Source organism: Pan paniscus, chromosome 2 (genome assembly GCF_029289425.2).
Source record: "Pan paniscus chromosome 2, NHGRI_mPanPan1-v2.0_pri, whole genome shotgun sequence".
In the NCBI taxonomy this organism is placed as follows: Eukaryota; Metazoa; Chordata; class Mammalia; order Primates; family Hominidae; genus Pan; species Pan paniscus.
The window spans coordinates 175,764,198-175,781,289 of NC_085926.1; the positions used below are offsets into that span (position 1 = coordinate 175,764,198).

Below are 17,092 nucleotides of genomic sequence, written 5' to 3' on the forward strand. Positions count from 1 at the left end.
ATGGTCTCTATTTTCTAGAAAAATAAATGGAGATTCAAAAAGGTTGTTACTTCTTTACTTAACATCAGTAGTTAATGGCCAGGTCTAAGACTCAACCTCCTTTCACTTCAGACCCTTCTCCTGTATGTCAGAGAGCCTTGGACTAGCCAGTAAAATATGAATTCAGACCAAGGGATTAGTGTTATCGGTGGCACGTTGATGGGAAAGAGCGGTGTTTGCTCCAGGAGTGACAAGGAGTCTCCTTTCAATGATATCTAGATTATGTCCTTTTTAGGCATCTGTGTTTGTGGTCTGTGTGTCAGAGCTTCCTGGGAAATGTCTAAAATGTAAATTCCTAGACTTCACTTAGACATAGAGACTATATGGAAAGAAAACCTGCAATCTGCATTTTAACAAGATACCTAGGATATTCTGATGGAAGTTAGTCTATGAATTGGGATGGAAGAACCCTGCTTTGAGGAAATTTAAAAAGTTTTGTTTTTTGGTATATAGTAAATGAGTCATAATCAGAATTGTGTCTTGAGGCAGTGTGTTATTGTGGAAAGAACATGGGCTTTGGCATTAGCTAAACTGAAATTGATTCCTCATTCTGCCATTTATTAGGTGGGCGAACTTGGAGAAGTTATGAGTCTCACTGAATCTCAGCCAGCTCACGTACATCACAGGTCTGCAATGAGGATTAAATGAGATGATGTATGTAAGAGCCTGCCCTCAGGCTCTACAAATGTGACTTCCTCTCCATTTTGTTTTCTTCTAGTATTTTCTTCAATAATCTATCTCATCTTCTCCACCCATGATCACTCTGAAAAGCAGCTTCTTGGTTTTATTTATCATCTCATTGCTATTACTTATGGTCCCTTCTATAGAAAAAAAGGACAGATGCCCAGCAGGGTCAGGTTTTCTTTAACCAGACTGCTACATGCACAGGCCTTGTTACTCTACTCGTTCTGTAAGATCCATGGAGGAAGATAAGCAAAGCGCGTTTACCATGTGCCTTCTCAGAGGACATGTACATTTGTTAATGAATTCTGAGTCATTAACAAAACGTTGCCTTAAAATGGTTTGCATTAAAATGAAATTTTACTTGTGTTCCTCAAATGTCTTGGAATGTGCTGGGACTGCTGTAGGCAAGCTTTGGAAGCAGGCCCTTCTCATTTTCCTGTTACCTTCCATCTCTCTGGGTTCAGTGGGCTTCAGTGTGTTCAGCAGCTACCAGGGCTCACCTAGGCAGCATTTAGGATCTTTCCTTTCTCTTGTTACGGCTTCAAACCTGACAGCTCCTGTGTGCACCCCCCTTAGCATCCTCTAAGGAACACAGTGGCTCACACCTGTAATCCCAGCACATTGGGAGCCCAAGGCAGGAAGATTGCTTAAGTCCAAGAGTTTGAGACCAGCATGGGCAACATAGCAAGAATCTATCTCTACAAAAAAAATAAAAAATTAGCCAAACCTGGTGACATACATCCGTGGTCCTATAGCTACTCAGGAGGCTGAGGTAGGAGGATCACTTGAGCCTGGGAGGTCGAGGCTGCAGTGAGCAATGATTGTACAACTGCACTCCAGCCTGGCCGACAGAGCAAGATCCTGTCTCAAAACAAAACAAAACTAACAAAGACAAAAACCATGAAACAGTCCCAACAAGGGTGTTCATTCTAATCATAACTTGGTATGGGAATTGCCTGCCTTTTGAAAAGAGGCTTTATAAAAAGTAAAACAAAATGAAAGAAAACCACTGAAATTTTGTATATCTTAGCAGCTTTAGGACAACATCATGGAAGAGGGTAAAGTTCCAAAAAAAAAAAAATAATAATAATAATAATAATAACCTTTTGAGGGAGTGCATAATCTCGAGATGGGTGAGACTTGCTTTACAAACATATTCGTGTCTTTAATAGAAGAACAAGATACAGGAATAGAAAGATAGGAACATTCTTATGGAAACAGTGTGAGGAAATAGTCTACATCACAATTAGACTATATATATGATAACAGATATGAACCTAGTGCTGTAAAATTATACTTTTAATTTTGCAAACTTGAATGTGCAATTAACCTGAATTTTTACCTGATAGAAAAGTGATTTACTTACCATGAACAATCATTTTAAAAGAAAAAACAACAAAGATAAAATACACTTATAAAACTTACTTTTCTTTCTTATGACAAAGGTAATACACATTTTTAGTTGAATATATAGAAAATATTTAGAAAATTTAGAATAAAAGAAGAACATAAAAAGTACAGCACCCCAAGATCATTACTGCTTACATTTTCATGTATATCCATCGACTCTTTTTTTCTATCCATGTAGTCATACTTGAGGGAGTCAAAAATGGAATCATAATATACATATTTTTCTTTTGCTTAAAAAAATACAGCATATGCCAGTGCTTCTCAAATGGTAATGCATATAGAAATCATTTGGGGAACTTTGTTAAAATGCAGATTCCTATTCAGTAGGTCTGGGTGGGACCTGGAATTCTGCATGTCTAACAAGTTCCTGGGAAGCACATGCTGCTGGTCGCGGGAACACACTTGGAGTAGCAGGTGTGTGCCCCATTACATGTCATTACTGATTCCTTACCAAGTTATTATTATTTGAGATGGAGTCTTGCTCTGTCACCCAGGCTGGAGTGCAGTAGCACAATTTCGGCGCACTGCAACTTCTGCCTCCCCAGTTCAAGCAATTCTCCTGCCTCAGCCTGCCAAGTAGCTGGATTACAGGAGCATGCCACCACGCCTGGCTCATTTTTGTATTTTTAGTAGAGATGGGGTTTCACCATGTTGACCAGGCTGGTCTCGAACTCCTGACCTCTAGTGATCTGCCTGCCTTGGCCTTCCAAAGTGCTGGGATTACAGGCATGAGCCACTGTGCCTGGCCTTACCAACTTATTTTTAATCACTGCAAATCTTCCATTATACAATGTATGTATCTCAACACTGTCATGAAATTGGCTAGTTAAGTTTACTCCTTTGCTCTTATTATACCATAAAAAAAAACTATGATAAACATTTTTGGGGTGAGAAATCTTTACACATGTCCATTGACATTTCCTTAAAGGAATTTTCTTGAAATGGAAGTGCTTCATCAGATTTATTCAGAATTTTAAAAACATTTAATACACACTGCCAACTAGCTCTTAGGAAGAAAACAATGCAGTTTTGAAAGGTACACATTAACCAGTTAGTTACATTACCTTGACCTGAAATTTCTTTTGGTTTGTTGATTCCATTTCCATAATAACCCCACTGAGTTCTCTTGTATCTTTTTTAGTATTCTATAATTGATGTTTGCTCATGAGGATGTCTGCCCCAAGCTGGCCAGACTATTAGCCAGAATGCTCAGCACAGCACTAGACGCTAAAGAGATGAGAGAAGGATGAATAGTTAAATGGAAACATATGTCTTTCACTAGATAAATACTTCTTTAGAGCACTGTAGTGGGGGCAGTATCAATTTAATTTCTGACACATTAGACACTTTGACCACTAATTAAAACCTAAGCATGAAAAATTACTTGCTGCTTCTTATGGAAAATAACCCACAACATCCTTTGGTGTTAGACTATTTCCTAAAACTCCCAAATCTGTGCATAGCTGGCCAAAGTTTTAAAACTACATGCACCAAAACCGGTGGGCTGTTATTATTATGCTTAAGGTTTTATTAGTGGCATTACATAATAATGCTTTTGTAATATTTTGATATAATATAGCTCATCATATAATAATTCTCATATAATATTTTGCAAATCCATCCCACATGGACCATGTTTTTATTTATATTTGTGGTATTTTATTCATCACAATTTTTTGTATTAATTTTGATTTTTAAAAATATCTCCTTAAATGTTACTTGGACCCCTTAAGTTTTGCACCCAATATGACTGCCTGTCTTGCTTTACCCTAGTTCTAGTCCTAGAAGTTAACTGTAACTTAAGATTTTTGAGCAGTAAGATGAAAGTTATAACTTAAATTTTATACAGGTAATATCAAGTAATATCACTTAATCAAATAACATTTGCTTTAATTTTTACTGGTATATTTAATTATTTTTCTTCTAGGTGTTACTATCTAATCAAGAACATATTCAAGTCACTGTACCTGTGGGCGTGGTATGAAATATGCTTGCTTTTCGTAGGCAACAACAGGGGACGTTTGGAGTCAGGGAGCTATTCATACCAATACTTTCCTTTATCCATTCAAAGTTCTTCCTTTTGTTCAATTACTAATTCAAAAAATACCCTTTGATTGCTGTTGTGTGATAGGAACCATGACAGGTAAATGCTATGTATGAATAAAAATGAGTAAAACACAATGTTTACCATCAAGTTGTTCCACGTTTGCTAGTGGAGGGACACAGTCCGTATGAAGATCAAATTAAACCCAGAGTTTAAATGGGACCAGAGAGGAAAGATGGGGACACCTGGAACACAGGAAAGATGTGGTCATGCCTAAGTTGTCTCTTCAGGAGTGAATTTTGTGCATGTGTTACACTCACCACACGCCACCACACACACCCCCACACAAACACACACAGAGATGCATTCTTTAGAATTTAGCCCATAACCATTGCCTTGGGAAGACTTAGATGTTTTGGCCAATGTACATTTAATCTAGGTCAAATTTTGCAAAACAAAACATGGAGTGCATTTGTTTGAGCAGGGGAATAATGCTGTCTTGGTCTTGAAGCCCATATGGCATCATGCATAGATTGAGAATCATCATGTCTGCTGAATTATGTTATCACTGACTTCAAAGTTTATCATTGATGAGCAGCAGCTGTTGCCAGGAATAGTAAATCACATCTTGCATTTTTATAAGAAATGGTATCATGGCTTTTCTGAATAACTGATTTTTAATAGAAGGCATAAGTCATCACTACACTATATATAGGAAGGGTATAGATTTACTTATTCATTTTTGACAATTTTATTTGATTTCAAAATATTTCATTGAATGTTCACTATGTGCACATGAATAAGCTTAAGTCCCTATTTTTAAGGAGCTTAAAATCCATTTAGGAAAAGGACATGTCTGTAACTAGAGTTTAAAGCCCAATGTCATATGTGTTGAGTACAGATACAAATCACTTGGATGGGAGTGAGTGGGAAAAACAAAAAGCTCAGGCCAGAAATAGGGAAGAAAAGAGGACTTTGTAGAGAAGGGAGCATTTGGCTCGAACTCTGTTGGCTGTGCAGGATTTGTTTCATTTAGGTGGTAAAACACTGCAAGGCATTTGATGCCAAGAAGATAGGATGGGCAAGAAAATTATGAAGGTAAATGCCAGTTTGGGGAATTGGGAAGTAATTAGGCATTGCTATTGATCAGTGCTTCTCAACCCTGGCTGCACACCGGAATCATCAGGAGAGTCTTGAAAATACTTGTGCCTGAGTTTAACCCTCAGAGACTCGGATTTAATTGGTTTTTGGTATGGCTTATGCATCAGAATTTTTGAAAGTTCCCCAAATTATTCTCATATGCAGCCAGGGTTGAGAACTTCTGCTGTAGACTAATAACTTAGCCTGGTTCTATGGGAGGTAAGGCAGAAAAAAAAAAAAAAAAGGAAAACAGAACATGCTTTTCCTGTGCTGAAAAAGAGCAGAGAATTTAAAAGAATATTCCTACTAGTTCATGTGGAAAATGTTAAGAGTCAGGGATTCTCATTTACATTTACAAATGAAAAAATAAGCTAGTCAAAGAAGGCTTGAAACTAAGGTAACATGACCGGTCTCTAGAACTCATCGTGAGAAAGGACAGGGTTTGAGGTTAAGGGGAGAGAACTTTGATTACAAGAGTAAGAAAATTATAATGAAAAGAGGAGTCAGCAGTTTGGCCCTTCATGTTTGTCTTTGGCTTGAATTGGAAAGTATGGAAACTTCATCTAAAACTAGTCTTTTTTTTTTTTTTTTTTTTCCTTTCATCAACTACCAAATGTGTATATGAGAAAGGGCACACACAAAGGGAAGTGAATAAAGTAGGGCGGGTGAGCTTTACTCAGAATAGATGAAAGGGAAGTACACAGCCACTGTGATATCCTTTCTCACCTTGAATTGGTCTTGTAGGCACAAGGCTTCCAGGATTCTTGAAAAATTCCTACCTTCTCACCATTCAGGTCTTGTTAATTCTGCCTTCTTAATTCAGTAGTGACTCCTACATTCTGTCAGATGATAGCCTTCTTTAGGAAAGAAAACGAAACCTGCTCATCCAAAACTTGGATAAATATGCCGGGTGCACTGGCTCACGCCTGTAATTCCAGCACTTTGCGAGGCCGAGGCGGGCGGATCACTTGAGGTCAGTTGTTCGAGACCAGCCTGGCCAATATGGTGAAACCTCATCTCTACTAAAAATATAAAAATTGGCTGGACGTGGTGGCACATGCCTGTAATCCCAGCTACTCAGGAGGCTGAGGCAGGAGAATCCCTTGAACCCCAGAAGCGGAGGTTGCAATGAACCAAGATTGCTTCATTGCACTCCAGTCTGGGCATCACAGCAAGACTCCATCTCAAAAACAAACAAACAAACGAACAAACAACAACAACAACAACTTGGAAAAATAAAATTGAATCTTCTTCTTCAAAAAATATATATACTTCCAAGCCAGTGTTTCTCAACTTTTGGGATTATTCTAGCACTCAGACATGCTTCAGCCATGACATGCTCACCCATTCCCCACTGCAGTTACAATTCTTCACATTGCATTGTGTGCTCTTTAATGGTCCCAATGGTCATAATTGTTTTGTTTTATTTTCATTGCCTAGCACAATGCCACACATATATTCAATAAATATTCAATAAATATTGAATAAATATTCAATAAAAAAAACTTTTACTTGTAGGTTCCAAACAAGACCTTGTTTCCATGGACTTGTAATACCTAAATAAAGAACAAACTCTAGTAACATTTAATTTTCATTAATTTTCTGTCTTTCCATATTCCATAGTGTCCTCCCACTTCATTCTGGTTTTCACCATAAAAGATTTAGTTTATAACAGTTTTTTTTTTTTTTGTGGTAGTAAATATCTGAATTTTTTTCCCTTCATTGTTATCTTTAGTGAACTGGCTCTTGCAGGAAGTTTATCAGTGTCAACTCACTCATCTGCATCTGAAACGTTCGATGATGGATTGTCACTCAAGGGAACCATTATATTTCCATACGTAGAGAAGTCCCTTTGCCAATCACAACAAAATGATACAATAACCATAATACAGAAAGAATGAGTGTGCCTCTACCTGCTTTTATCTTACTGCTTCTCTTTAGGTCCTACTCAGTACTTCCTTTCTAAAGAGACAGCTTCCTAATTTCCCTACCTCCTAATGTATCCACTGTCTTCCCTCTCCATTTCCTTCAAATACATAACTGCCAGATACATTTTTCTTAACTAGAGGTATGATAGTCATTTTCTTACTCAAATCTTTCAGTGGATCTCTATTTCTAACTCAAATGTGTCCTTCTGACTTGGATATTTGTAAAGAACTTCATGCTCTCGCCCAGCTTTCCCTTCCCGAAGCTTGTCCTGCTCACCTTTACATGAGGCTCCAGCTTATTGTGCCTATTAGGTGCACTTTCAATACAGCACATTCTTTCCTGCCACCTTGGCTTTGTCTTAGCTACTTCCTTCCTATGAAATGTCTGGATTCCCATCAATAGAACATTAACTCATCCTCAAGGTCAGTTCAAAATCAGTTCCTTCATGAGGAATTCCCCAATTCCTGTAAATAAACATGATCTCTCCCTTCCTAATTCTCCTTAGATTAGGAAATCTCAGTTCTGAGAAATAGAGCTGTCTTTCTGTTTCTCTCAGGGTCTTCCGCTTGGCTTGTTTTATAAATATCTATAGGCTACACTATCTCCTGAGATGATAAAGGCCTTGAGGAAATGGTAGGTACATTTGGTACCTACCTTGAGGAAATGGTAGCAACACAGTAGGCATGCCTCAAGTATTTGAGACATGTTTCCTTAAAGTGTAGTGAAATATTAGGGCTTAGGGGGATAAGTTATATTCTTTTACATTCGAAATATTAGAAAGGAAGCCTAATGGGAAGGCAAAGAAATTACCTAATATAGGGCTTTGTATTCCTATAATTTTGAACTCTAAAATCACTATGTTTTTCCTTGCACCAGCCTTCACCTCCCTACCCCCATATACACACTCACACATGTACACACGGGTATAGAGGGGACTTTTGGTCTGCATAAAAGACAAGCAGACTAACTCACTATGATTATTCTGAATCAGATAAAAATATGTAACACCCTTGACATGAAAACAGTCTTTGGTGAAGAAGAAAAACTTCATTAACGGTTCTTTAAAACAGTTATAATCCCTTTACTATGCTACTTTGGAAAGGAAATATAAAACAGTATGATTACATATTTAAGAAGAAAACTATAATGTATTTCAGCTCCTCCTGGTAAAATGTGGAATAAAAAGTAATCTGGACCTACCAAAAAAAAAAAAAAAAAAAAAAAGCCCAAACAGCTTCTGCTCAGTACACAGCAAAACTGTGAACATTTGAACATTTAGTGACATCTGGGCAAGAAAAGTCAGCCGGAAAAACAATCTGTTTTTGTGACACATTTTTGAGATGAATTCAAAGAGCAACTTTTAAGGACAAAAAAGCAAATTAGTGTTTTATGTTGGGGAGAATACTTTATTCTTCCTTTTTCAGGGCTGCAACTCAGTAACCGCATCCCATATAATGCTGGCACTTATGTCTCATAAATACTCTGTAGGTTTAGTGACATGGCTCATCTGGGAGCTTTCCCTAGGCAACTAACATTGCCACTTCTAGATTTTGCTTTCAATGATAGGCCTAGTAAAAGTTGGATGTCCCTGATATGTAATGGTAACAACTGAAAATGCCATTCTAATATTTTCTGTAGCAAAGAATGAAAGAGCTAAAGGGGTTTTCTTTATTAAGTCAGCCTAGGTAACTCAAATATTCTCCTTCATTCTCCTTTCCAGCTTTCTGTTGATTTTATTGCGATTAAAACACCATCAAATGAAAAGATGAATTTACTGTTAAAAGTTTCTTATGTACAGTCTAGCTATTGCATTACCAAAAGATGCCAAAGGAAAATGAAGTGTTCTCTCTATATGGAGATTGAATTTAAAAATTCATCTTATTTTTTAAATGCCTGGCACATTAGCCTACACATACTTTTAAACTGTGTTCCCTCTTCACCAGCTCTACTCTTACTGTTTCGATTCAAGTCCTGGAATGGAGAGGATTTCTTTCTTCTGGATGTATCCCTGCCTCCTCCCTCACCCTCATCAAATTCATCATCCACTCTGCCACCACAGAGATGCTTCAAAAAGTACATTAGATCATGTCATCTGTTGAAATTCTGAGGTTTCTCTTTGTCAGGCCATCTAAGGCTTGTGAAGACCTGGCCTTGCCTTAGTTCTCACCATTTTTCCTCTTGCAGTCCTGTCCCCAGTACATACAGTCAGGCCAGACTGCGTCCTGTCCCCTGAACCTATGATACTCTGCTGGGCTTTCATTTCCTCTCCTGAATGTTCTCGCTTTTTGCTCCCAGGCTGTTTCCTATTCAACCTCTCATTCTCAGTTCAGCCCTCACCTCTGTAGAGATGCTTTCTTGGCCCCCTCTCACGTGCCATAGCCTCTTGTGATTCTTCTTTCATAGATCTTGCCCCACTATACTGTGATAGTGACTTCCTGCCTCTCCATCTAGGCAGTGAGCTCCATGAGGATCACTTGCTATGTCTTTTTTTGGTCTGTCTTTCAATATTTCCCAGAACAGGACCATGAACTGGGGAGGTGTTGATTATGTCTTTGTTGAAATAACATCCAATCTATATTGCTTAAAAGTAGCTCACACAGGCCGGGTGCGGTGGCTCAGTAATTGCAGCACTTTGGGAGGCCAAGGTGGGCGGATCACGAGGTCAGGAGATCAAGACCATCTGGCTAACACAGTGAAACCCCGTCTCTACTAAAATTACAAAAAAAATTAGCCAGGCGTGCTGGCAGGCGCCTGTAGTCCCAGCTACTAGGGAGGCTGAGGCAGAAGAATGGCACGAACCCGGGAGGCGGAGCTTGCAGTGAGCCAAGATGGCGCCACTGCGCTCCAGCCTGGGCAACAGAGTGAGACTCTGTCTCAAAAAAAAAAAAAAAAAAAAGTAGCTCACATATTTTACACCCCCACTCATTTCTCTTTTAAATTAATTATCCCTTTTCTATACCTGCTTCAAAACAAATAATACAGTACCCAAAGCCATTCAACAGGCTTGAGCACAAGACCATAAACAAATCAGTTTAGTTCACTAAACACTCTTCATTTTCTAATACACAGCAGATATTTCTGATTTCAGTTGCAGAGCTATTCTGATTGGCTCATTTTTGTAGTTATGTTTGATCAAATTGATTAGAGGAAACCACACTCCATGAAGGGGTGATCAGAGGTCTCTGATGAAAAATGGACAAGCCTATTTAGCATATCACCTAAAGCTACCTTAGGAATGTTTTGGAAAACTGTTCTGCAGCTGAGTCTGCAGTCAGGGTCCACAGCCTAGAGAGGAAATCACATACTTGGAGGCGGTGCTCTAAAGAAGTGTTACTGATGGTGATGAAAATGTGCACCGAAAGAGATCAATGAAACAGGAGCTGTTTGACCCATTGCATGAACTGCACTCCACGTTAGGTTTCCGTTGTGTACACTCCTCATTGTATTCACCATCTATTCCCACTCTCCAGGATATACGCACGCACACAGACAAAACAGACACACAAACACACACACTCCAGCAAGATTTAGGTAGGAAGTAACCCAGCCAGGAGAGATAGACACAGTGAGATCTAGAGATTCTATTTTTATAAAGGCCTTGCAACTTGCAATCAGAAATGATGTCAGAGAAAGTGGCGATTGCTGTTTGATTGGGTGAATCTACCATTAATTAGTAAGAAAAGCACTGTTGGTATTTTGAACAAAAGTTATTATTGTAATTAGGACAGTTGCCTCATTTGTCAGGAAATTCAAACTGTAATTTTTAGCGGTGATTTAAGGTTAACAGGTGAAGAAGCTATGCTCCCAAGTTCAATTAAAGAAAAGATAACTAAGGATTTACGTATGTTACTATATATGTCTTTCCCGTTAGGCTCTAAAGTCCTTGAAGGCATATATGAAAGTACAGCTACTGCACTGATGGTGACCGAAATTCCATGCCTCTTGTACATGACTATGTCTAGACTGGGGCATTTCTTATCATAGAAAAATATGAGCCTGGCTCAAATATTGTTTTATTTTTACTTGAAGTGCAATCTCTTTTGGAGTGGATCTGTTTAGATTATTTCCAAGGGTTTTTTTGAAGAGTCATAAAGGACGCACTTGAAGGCTGTCTGATCATTCCTTGACATGGGCAGAATTATGGGGAGCATTTGATGAACTGAGTACCCAGCTAAGTCAGACAGCTGTGGGCAGTGGAAAAGAATGATGGATGTGAGCTGGGCTGGGAGGCAGGGAATGGGAAGCAGTCAGAGGAGAGAGGGGCTTTCTTATGCTTTATTTCACCAAATCCTCACAAGAAACTTGCAATGGAAATTGTATCGTTCCCTTTTATGTGTGAAAAAACGGAGGCTCCTGGAGACTGAGAGATTTGTTCGCATAGGCGATGCATGGAAGAGGCAGGGTCTAAACCCAGGTAGTTTGAAGCAGTGCTCTTCTTTACATGCTACAATACATAGCCTTACCCACAGCAGACTTGGAAGTCACTGTGCTTGAATTTTCTTTGGCTTTGACACTTTGTGGCATTGGGCAAATCACTTAACATCTCAGGATTTGTTTCCTCAGCACCCAGCACAACAATGCCTTCCCTGTGTTCATTACAGCAGTGTTGCAGTGGCCTAACAAAATAGCACAAGTCAGAAATCACTTTGTATTTGTAAATTACAAAACATGAAATGAATATAAAGGGTTATTATTATACTTACGGCCCTCAGCCTACACCTGAAGAAAGAGCAAAGCAATTTGAGAGACACTGCTAGTGTGGAGTATGAACTTGCATTTGCAATTTCATAAAGACTTTTTTTTTTTTTTTGCTGCAAGGGTCTATTAATTATAACTGCCAGTCTTCGGTGCACTGCTTATCTTACATACAATTAATTATTCCATAAATCAAATAAGCGAGTTGTTGGCAAATGACATCTGCAATCTTTGAGCTGACAGCAAAATATATTATGAACCATAAATATCTCAGGCCAACTTTTCTTTTCTAGACATTTTGGTGCTGCTACCCAGGAAGAGATTATTACTGTGAAAAAACACTTGTGCTTGCTGATGATAACAGAACATGTTCAGCCCTCTCAGCAACTGAGGGGGCAGCTCTTTAATTTCTGATCTCAGGTCAGCAGGCTCATTTGACAAGACCAAAGTGGGATAATAGAGACATCATCAAAATAATTTGTCAGGCCTGCTAACGTACTTTGTTCTGAGAACTCTGGTCTCTGAATACTACTTTTCTGATCTTATGTGACCCTAATTCCTGCCTTTGCTAATACACCTGGAATAGTGCCTGGCACATAGTAGATACTCAACAAATGTCTACCTCAAACTCCAGTCTTAGACTATTTACTTTGTATTTCCTCAGCACTGTTGACTGATTGTTTCTTCTCCTGAACATCACTTGACTAATCTCTAGCATCTTATACTGTGTGCAGACCCTGCTGTATTCTTCTGGGTTGAGTCTTAGCCTAAGGCCTTGGTTGTCTTATCGGCTTCCAGTCAGCTCACAACTGACCAGTTACAGTTTTGCACAAGTTCCTGGCCCTCTACTGCTCTCTACCCTCCTGTGAAAGCATTTGCCTACCCAGGGGGAAGGGTGACGCTTTGCATAGCAATTGTAGTTGGGAGATTTTGACAGAATACAGTCACTCCTGGTGGCTTGATTTAATGTATTTTAACATCATCCACAAAATATGTTTTTCCATTTTTCAACAGGGTTACACTTCTTAAGGAAATTTGCAATGTAATCTACTCATGACCTAAAGAGATATAAGTAGTTTTCATTTATTTAACTTAGTAAATTGTCTGTATATTGGTAGATTATAAAATATCTCTTTCAGTCTTTTAACATTCTAGTATCCCTTTGCTCTTTTTTCTTTACACATTATGCCAATTACAATGGAAATATCAATTTATTTCAACTTATCAATGTTTCTTTAAAACATCAAACTGCTCTGTATGCCCGTGCATACCAGCATAAAAAGGCCATACCATCACAATCTGTCATGAAATGTGTACTGTATTCCATTGATTCTAACATGCACATCTTTTAACATGTTAATATCTCTAAAATTGGCTGCATTTTACAATTGAAGGCATCTTAGTACTATTTCAGGATTGAATGGACCGTAATTTTTATCTCTTAGGACTATATAAAATAGTGGCATATTATGCAACCAAAGGTACCTTAGAATTGATGAAAACCAGTCTAAAGCTAATCATAGCTAAAAGTTTTAATTCATGTTTGGCAGATATTGTATGGTGTCTCATTCAGTCTCCCTCCATTCTCCTTTTGCTGTGCTTCTCTGTACTGTGGAAATTCCAATGCTTAAAATTTTTTAATTTTCAATGTAGCTAGAGTTCTAACTAAGAATGGGGTTTTGCCAAATAGATGAGCACGCAAAACTTGGAATGTGGAAATGAGACAAAGAGTGTCTTCCTGTCATTTTTGGGTGTGTGCTACTGGCAATCGGGATTCTGAAGACAGTATGTTCCTCTGCAAGAACATTCCAGTAGCCTTTTTCCAGCTTCCTGTGTCCTAGAGGCAGCTATGGAAATGGCAGCAGCAAGTGGAATTTCAGCTTCCTGATCTCTGGAGCACTGTTCTGGGGCGTGCTTTCCCACTCAATAGTTCCAATGGTGGTATCAAAGTAGTGACTTTGTGTTGCTTTAGAAAAAATTCCTGGAGGCCCAGCCCATAATCAACTCTTCTAGCCTTTCCAACAATTTCATAAACACTGAATTCCCTTTATTGAATCCCTTGCTGCTTAGAATACCTAGAGTAGTTTTGGTTTTCTTTACTGGTGTATTTGACAATTACATCAGATTATTATATGTACCCTAACACAAATAAATCTATCAGAGAAATAAGAGGCCCTTTACCTGTTTTCTTTACATCGACTGTAGTTATTTATTTATTTTTTTGAGACGGAGTTTCGCTCTCTCTCCAGGCTGGTGTGCGGTGGTGCAATCTTGCCTCACTGCAATCTCCGCCTCCCGGGTTCAAGCGATTCTCCTGCCTCAGTCTCCCAAGTAGCTGGAACTACAGGCACGCACCACCACACCCAGCTAATTTTTTTGTATTTTTAGTAGAGACAGGGTTTCACCCTGTTGGCCAGGATGGTCTTGATCTCTTGACCTCATGATCCACCTGCCTTGGCCTCCCAAAGTGTGATATACAAGCATCGAGGTTTGTCATCGTGATTAAAGTAAATGCAATGCAAACAATTTCCTTCAGAAAAACAACAGCACTTAGAATTTCTATAGCCTCATCATACGACTATAAAAATAAACATTATTGTTTTAATAACATCTTTAAGTTCTTTAAGGTCAAGAAGGATAAGCAAACAAATAGATGGACACATAAATAAATCATTGTTTATGAAAAAAGAATTCACAAAAAATTTTCACATTTATCTCTCCATTTGTCACTTGGAGAACTGGAGTTTGAAAAAAAAGCAAAACAAAACACTATATGGGATATCAACATGAACCGTCTGTCTGACCTTAAATAAGTCATTTCATTTTGCTGTGACTCAGATCCTTTTTCTATAAAATATGGAAAATAAGACCTGTCAATTGCCTGGATTTCAAAGATATTGTCGAGAAAAATATTACATAATGCCCTTGCATATGCTTGAGAAAGAACTTGTAAGTTTTGGATATTATTAAACTTGGATTGTGTACTTTTAGTATTATTGTTAATACTTCATAAAGTGTCACAAAAATTTGAAATTAACCATATATAGGAAATTGATCTAATTAAATAGAACACATCTACCTCATTTTCTTTCTCAAAATTATAGTTTCAATCTGCACTGTGAAAGAGCTCTGTCCATAGATGTGATAATGAAGTATATTCCAAGGTTAAACTAGGACTTCTCTGAAAGCCATTAGGGATCAGTTTGATGCTAAAAATAATCCACTAATAAATGCTCCTCATTTTAAGTTCCCTTCTCAGAAATAATTAAAGGGTACATCTCAGAGGCCAGTAATTTTCAGGCTAACTGCCACTTTTTAATCTAAGTTTTTTCTTTTTTTTTTTTTGTTTAAATTTATGATACTTAAGCCACACATCAACGTATTCAGTGAAAACACTTCTTTAGGATATGTCAGTTATGCTGAACAAAGAGAGAAGAATTAATTACATATCTTTGCCTTAGAATAAGATTTTCATTTCTATTAATTCTTATATATAAAATCGAACTGATGCCTCTTGCAAGCATCTTTTGTATGATTTTTCATTGGTTTAAGCAGAGTTAGATGTCAGAGTTCATTTTAATTTAAAAAAATTTAAGCTTTAGGATTTGACAAATGTATTTCTTTCAATATGCAGCTGTGGAAGACACTGAAATACGTGAGCTATTATATCTATTTTAAGTAGCAAGAATAGAAACTTCAAAATAATTACATTTCTATAGCTAATGCTTGAAGATAGTTTAATGTGGTGGTTGGATGCACAAACTCTGGAGATGACTTCATGAACTTAAATTCTGTATTTCTCCATTTGTAAAAGGAGACAATGATAATATTTGCTTTTCAAGGTTTTCATAAGCATAAGCATTAAATGAATTAATACATTTAACAAGGGTCTTTTTTTTTTTTTTTTTTTTTGAGGCAGAGTCTATCGCCCTGGTTGGAGTGCAGCAGTGTAATCATAGCTCACTGCTGCCATGAACTTCTGGGCTTAAGCGATCCTCCCACCTCAGCCTCCCTGTGTGCTGAGATTAAAAGTGTGAGCCACCATGCCTCATCGTAAGGGTCTTCAAAGAAACCCTATTTCATGTAAGTGCTCACTAAACTGTTACCACTTACTGTGACAAGATACAATATTGTCTCTTTTCTTGTCCACAGGGCCTATCATATTTAGAAACGTGACTTCTGGTATGTCCAGGGCCAAATAAAAATGTTTTCTTACACTTCACACATAATACATTATATTAAATGGCAGAAATCAAAACAATAGGAAATAATCACAAATTAGTGAGCTCAGGGATTGGACTTGTCTTTAATTTCAAATATGTGCCATGATTTTCTATGTAATTAGAGTACATGAAAAGAGAATAAACCAAATCTAGACATCTGCAATTCTAATATTACAAACAAAACATATTTGAAAACATTCAACCACTTGATTGTATTCCTCAGCTTTCCTAAAATGGTTACTAAATTGCAGACTTGGATGAAGCATTTGCCCCCAAATGTGTGTCTGTTAAACTTTAGTTTCTTAGGATGCTCAGTGAAAATAAAAACAGAGTACCATAGTCAAATAAGTTAAATAAATTGGGAAAAATTGCATACTATATTCTTTCTTGTAAATTCACATTATTCATTAGCATATTATAGTCTTAAAATAAAGAAACTAATTTGATTATGTTTAACCAACTTCTCTAAAATATTTGATTATAAGATCAAATTTGTCCTCATTTGTGGGATAGTCTATAGAACTGATGATCCAAAGGATGTACATTTGAAAGTGACAGCATAAAAATGAAAATGAGTCTCTAAGTATGCTTATTTATGCAAAAATTATACTAGCTAAATATCAAACTATTGTTTTCATTTATTCAGACTTTCTTGATGCACTTGATATGGATTATATAAATCTATGGACAAAAATGACATCAGTACAATGGTGATATTGGAGTTTTCTACCATAATCTCTGCATAGTGCACTGATTTTGACAATCACCTATGGATGACAATACATTTGCCAGAGTCTAGGAGTTAAATGGAAAAGTTAACAGCACACCGTTGGAGAAAAATATCTGGGAGTAGATGCATTCAAGGGAGTAAGAAGAACAATTACCTGCATCACCTCACCCCCAGGGTTCACTTCTTAGTGCCAAGATA

The 17,092-nt window shown here is 37.6% G+C and overlaps 1 long non-coding RNA gene across 1 annotated transcript in view; it reads left to right on the top strand.

The window, feature by feature from the left end:
* The first annotated feature begins 15,067 nt into the window (after nucleotides 1–15,067).
* Nucleotides 15,068–17,092, top strand: part of LOC130541386 (uncharacterized) — a 42,817-nt gene continuing 40,792 nt past the window's right edge. Inside the window, exon 1 of the long non-coding RNA XR_010111473.1 lies at nucleotides 15,068–16,024. This is a non-coding gene — a long non-coding RNA (uncharacterized LOC130541386). The remainder of the gene's footprint in view (nucleotides 16,025–17,092) is intronic.